This window comes from Vicugna pacos, unplaced genomic scaffold, assembly GCF_048564905.1.
Source record: "Vicugna pacos unplaced genomic scaffold, VicPac4 scaffold_20, whole genome shotgun sequence".
Lineage (NCBI taxonomy): Eukaryota > Metazoa > Chordata > Mammalia > Artiodactyla > Camelidae > Vicugna > Vicugna pacos.
In genome coordinates this window covers 45,434,310-45,440,571 of record NW_027328741.1, presented here as the reverse complement: position 1 = coordinate 45,440,571, position 6,262 = coordinate 45,434,310, and the positions used below count along the sequence as shown (strand labels likewise).

The 6,262-nt window shown below is 33.6% G+C and overlaps 1 long non-coding RNA gene across 1 annotated transcript; it reads left to right on the top strand.

Moving 5' to 3' along the window:
• The first annotated feature begins 2,060 nt into the window (after nucleotides 1-2,060).
• Nucleotides 2,061-3,638, top strand: LOC140693714 (uncharacterized). Its single transcript, XR_012069413.1, has 2 exons — nucleotides 2,061-2,286; nucleotides 3,358-3,638. It is a non-coding gene; the product is annotated as an uncharacterized lncRNA (long non-coding RNA).
• Nucleotides 3,639-6,262: the final 2,624 nt, after the last annotated feature.

Sequence of the window (6,262 nt, the reverse complement as noted above, 5' to 3'; positions counted from 1 at the left end):
TTACTATATAAAAATGCAATGGATATTTTGCATATTAATTTTATATTCTGCAAGTTTTCTTGGTTTGTTCATTATTTCTATCAGTCACTGGAGGAGACTATGAAGTTTGTTATCTATGTATAAATAGGTCATCTTTAAAAATTTTACTGCTTGCGTGCAAGTTGTATGCATTTTATAATTTTTCTTGACTAGTTGTTCTGGCTAGGACTTCTAGTAGTGTAATTTATGACTTGTGAGAATGAGCTACTTTTTCTTATTATAGGACCAGAGGAAAACCTTCCTGTATGTTAACATTGAACTTGATGTGAGTCATGGGTTTCTCATATATGGCTTTTATTATGTTTAGTCATATTATATCTAGAGCGAATTTGTTAAGAATTTTTTATAAAAATGTTAAGATCAGATCTGTGAAAAATATTCCTACATATATTGAGATTGTTATTTTTCAATTCTTTGTTTTTTAAGGGATGGATCACATTTATAGATTTTCATACGTTAAATAAAATTTATGAATCAGGACTAAATCCAACTTAACTATACTTTATAATACTTATAATATGCCATGAATTCAGCTTGCTAATATTTACTTTGAATGGAATATACACATACTGAAGGAAAAATTTACATTGTAGCTTGAGTGAACACTTATTTATTGAAACATTCTATGACTCATTTTGAATTTGGCTTATGCTTATTGGAATTTATATCTAAATAAATAATACAAATTTTTTAGAACTGGATCTACTACAGATTACTGATACAGAACATAGCTATTATTAACAACTGGTGCACAAAACACTTGCCTTAAAATGCCGCATTATAGTAACATTGCCAGCTGTTTCAGGACTGAGAAACATATTGCTTCCTAAATTGCATTACCTGGTATTTTCCATCCCAACCCACATATATTGTTATTTCTTTGTTTTTTCATTGTTTGTTTGTTTGCTCCTTAATGGAGGCATATTTTATTGAACCCAGGATCTTGTGTATAAGTGTATTTATCAACATCATTTTGGAATATTTAACAGAAGCCACAAGAGTATGGATTATAAAGATGAGAAGAAAGTTTATTACTTCTAGGGACTGAAAAACCTCTGAATGAAAGAACGGTAAAAATAAACTTTAGTAAGTATACTATAAGATTATCTCTTTTTTAATTTTAAAGTAGAATACTAAATTACTTTTGTTTTACATAGAGCACTGAATTACAATTTAAAACAAAAACTCCCCCCTTTGGGATTTCTTAAATTTGATTCATTTTTTTAATCTAGTTTTATTTCATAAATATTTACCATTTATTTATAAACATACCAAATAAGCTGATAATTATTCTGCTCATGTTTTGAATATAGAGCTACTTATTGTAAAGTACACAGATAAATAACTACTTCCATTTCCAAATCAAATTTAGTTTCACATTAATTACAAATTATAATGAAATATGTATACCTTTTCTGTACAAGTTTACACAAGTTTCACTTTAAATTCCGAAACTTTAAAATTATTTTATATATTTTGTTCTTTATTTATACTCTGTTCACCAATCTGGTATAAATTTGTGTACAAAAGGTTGCAGATTGGTTTTATTTCATAGACCCCAAAATTAAATTATTTAAAAAGATTTTGTGGGGACAATATTTACTGAAAACTATAAAAGTAACCATCATATATGCTTCATTTTAAGTAAATGAATGAGAAGTAAACAGTGGCTGAATGTTTCACTTGATTTGCTAGGAGACCAGTCGTTTTGTGATGTCACATCTACTCAGGGTGAGAACCATTATGATGGCCTAGCAGTTTATCTTTACAGGCCTGCTGCAGCATCATTTGAATCTGCAGTGCTCAAAATCCCACAGATTAGAAATGTAGCTGTAGAAAAAGTTATTTAAATGGCAAAAGTTTCATCAGAATTTGAAGATGTGTCCCATAAATATGGATCAACTGGTTCAGTAAACTCCAGTAGATCTCTACTGTGTGAACAAATATTCTCTGATGACTTGGACTTGAAGTCTATGACTGAAGAAAATGCTTTTCAGACATTGTCTGAAGAATTCTTGATATAACGAACATTTTACAAATATTGTGTCTCTAAACCAGATGAAGATAATGATTTTTGTTTTCTGGCATTTCCAAGAAAACTCTGGAAAATGCCTGGGAGTGACCAATTTAAATCCATCTTGTGGGATGATAATGGAACTTCCATAGTGATTGATGAAGATGTCTTTAAGAAGGAAGTTTTGGAAAGAAACGCCTCTTTCAGAATATTTGAAACTGGAAGTATGAAAAGTTAAGTTACACAGCTTAAACTTTATGGGTTTAGTAAAGAGTGGCAGAATTTTCAAAGATCTGCTTGTATAGATGTCTTTCTAGCAGAAGAAAAAGTAGTTTCTGTTTTAAGCAAGGTACTCCGATATTTTAGTTACCGCTTGGTAACTTATATATAAAATTTTATTTTGTACACCAATCTATGGTAATGTAAATGTAAAGCTAGATTTTGAAAATTTTATAAAACTACTAAGGCTAAAATACTTTATTTTTTCTAAAAAATTAGGTCAGTGTCTTAAGTAGTCAAGATTATGAGAAACTTTTCTTGCAACCATGAATCTTATCAGAAATCTAAATAAAGTTATTAAAGCTGCTTTTTAAAAGTGGCATTCACAGTTACTGCAAATGCTAACCCTTAAATTTGATGACTATACTATTTAAATGTGTATTTTCCAAATAAGGAACTTCAAAATATTGTCAGCAATGTTCATATTTTGATAATATTATCTTTGCATTGTAAACTTGAAATCTGAGATTTTATAGGTTAGGCTTATTGTAGTCTTGTATTTTGGTTTAAATTTTACTAAAATCTTTCTCCTTTGGGTCTAGCTGCAGTTCTATCATTATCCAAATTTTAAACTAGTTTGTCCCCAGCTTTTAGTGAGAATTAAAAGAAGAGTTGGGATTAAAAATGCCCCTCTGATATCTTCATTGGCTGAAGAATTCAAGAAGAAGCACATTTAAGCAGGGGATTATGTGGATAATCATAACTCTGGTTTTGTGACTGACACTAGTGCAGAAAATGCATTTTTGCCTTCTGCAAATTTAAACATGCCTCTAATAATAAAGCCCTCTACTAGCCACATAATTGGTGATACAACTACCCGGATCAGAGGTAATTTTTCTCCTCCATCATCAATGTCAGTTAGACCACCAGAACAAATTGCTGTGGATCAACGTGCTATTTTAAATCAGTTGACCACTGTCCACGGGCACTCCCAAAGCAGCTACACTGAAGCAAATGGCCATGTTGTGAACTTCATTACAGCTACAACTTCTACTTCTCAGTACAGCATCTTGTCTCCCACACAGAGCAATTATTTTGGACAGATGTTGGAGCCTTCTACTTTTCCAAATAGATATCACAACATATCTGCCAATGAAGGTCGATTTTCTCAGCTTCAACCAGGGAGCAACACACGGTTTCCAGTGCCAGTGATAGCTGATATATCAGCTAACTCTCCTTCAAGGCCAACTCATCAGCCATCTTCAGCTTATGGACGTCAATCAAATTACAACTGATCTACCATAGGACTACCAGATTATGCAGGATAACAAAGATTAAAATTGATGTTGGCAAATGTCGACAAATATCTGCAATTTTCTTATTTGAACAATAAACATAGATGTGTATCTGTATTTTCCTTATTTATTTTAAATAGAGTTAAGAGTTAAATGGGAGACTAAGTTACCATTTAAACACAAAAATAGATATTTGATATGATCATTTGATGGAAAAATATGGGAGTAAATTTAAATAATTTCTTGTAAGGAAGAAGAAGAAATGGAAGAATTTGGAAAAAGACTAAAACATGGAGAGAGGGAAAATTACTAAGTGGTTTCTGGTTCATCCTGGAAAGAATTAAAAGTGTTAAGTTAGGATAGGTTGGAACTGGAAATAAATGCAGGAACTGGCCCAGGTATCATGATCTCTCTTATGTCATCCCTGGAATCATAAAGCTCACATGATGTAGTCTCAGATGGCACATTCAGCATTTGGTACAATTTAAGAAGTAATTTTATCTATGGTCTTCTTTGTGCTGTTCTCAAAGCATTCCAGTTGGTTCTTTAATTTCCTGCCCTCAAGATTCTACACTATATTTTCTAGTCAATACTTTATTTTGCTTTTATGTTCCAGCCAAATACATTCTTACGTCCTCAGGGTGGCACTTAATTCCTTAAAAACTCTTAGCCCACAAACTTAACTCTGTTTAGTCATTTATTTATAAATCTGGCAACTGACTACCTTGGCATATCCTTACATTTCACTGTATCTAGAGATACATCCAGGCAAATGCTTGTCAACAATTTAAGTTGCAAACTCAACACTTTGGCTCCAGCTCATCCTTGGAATTTCGGTGTCCTCCTTTTACCTACTTACACTTTCCCAGTGTCAGCACAGAAACCACCTCCTCCAGATATTTTCTATCTATTCCCCATTCCTTGTCTAACTTGGATACCAGCACAGTAAGCAAAGCACATGCCACCTGATACATTTTAGTATTTAGTGAATGAAAAATACATGTTGACTTTAAGCAAAATCTACTTTCCTGAAACAACAAAACTCTCATGGTTTTCAAAATATTTCGTTATGGTCTTTACTCTTCACCACAAAATAGCTCGTTTCATAGCCCAAATACTAGTCATTCAAGACAGTAATTGGAGGCAGGTCCAGGAGACAAAGTATGAGTTTCTTCTTAATTCATGCCTCCAGAGGACTAAAGCATTCCATTCTCATTTGTTGGGTTTTTTCCTGTCTCTTCATCACCCACCCACCCCAAAATAGCTGAATTTCTTCCCCATACCAATTACTATCCTGACTTCTATTTAATTTATTTCTTAGAATCAGAGCTTTGTACAGAAGAGACAGTGCCATTGCAAACCTTTAATGAACGTTTGTACAACCCACAAAACCTTCCCCCTTCTAACCTTTACCAAGGGAGTATCTAATAGGTACTAGACCCTTGTATGTGGTGGTCATATTCAGTAACAAAATTGCAATCTTATATGTGAGGACTAGAAGGAGGTGAGGGTTGTGGAATTAAAAATTTGTTCAACTGCAAGAATACCAAATTTCTGCAGATATTAGGAAATATGAAATATTCATGGAAGATTTGACAATTTCCCATTAATTTAAAATAAAATGTGAAGCATTTTCAGAATGTGAAATGCACTGAAATGCTGGAAAAATTGTAGGCAATGTCAGGGAGCCTTAGGCTTCTGCTCACAATCATGCTGCCAGTGCCAGCTGATAATAATTGAATGGCACTTTGAGTCCTGAAATATGTGTCATCAGTTGTGAAGAAAGCCATTGATAATATGGAGAATGGGCAAATGGGCCAGGGTAATCTCTAGCAATATCCCAGCAATATGACCTTTACCAAGAGAAGAAAAGAGCCCACTTGCAGCAGGAGAACTGTGTCTGGACAGCAGTGGTTGTTCCTACAACAGAAACATCAAACTTTTATATTTGTCAGCTCAAATCTGATGGTGGCTATGTTGTTGCTTACATTAGCATTCTGGGGCTCAGATGGATTGATTCAATAGTTAGTTTCCAGCTCTCTTATCAGTCAATGGGTCTTACCATGATCATCTTAACAGGGTTCTATACTGATAAGTCAAAAGTTACAGTTTAATTTCAAAATTAGAAATTCTAAAGAAGAATTTTGTTTGTTTGTCCATCTGTGGTTTTCTACCAGGGAAATCTAGACTATTGGCAAAATTACAAAAGTGGGGTTGTGCTTTGAAAATTATTATGAGATCGGCCGACTGAATTCTTCCCACTAAATACTGCAAATCTGTCTACCACTGTGTGTGTGTGAAGATGGATTGTTAAGCAGTAACTTTTTCTTAGCTGAGTAATCAGTGAATTATTCCTCTGCATCTGGCAGTATCTCTGTGAATTAAGAGTTCCATTGAGCCACCAGAATTTCTTCCGATCAGGGAGAGGTAGATTATATTTCTCCCAGTATACAATTTGTTACCTGTTCGTTGAATCCCGAACTGATGCTAGGGCCAGGCCACTGAACCCTTGAATTGGACTGAAGCATATACATACTCCAGTCCCCAGAGCCCAGCACAGGACTGTGTCTCTTATTAATTTAAGTATATATCCAAGCTTTTTTCTTTTAATTCTCATTGTTGACATAACTTATTTTGTCTTTGAACACCCGTTGATTAATTTATAGAGACTGAACCACTGACTTATTCCTGTTCA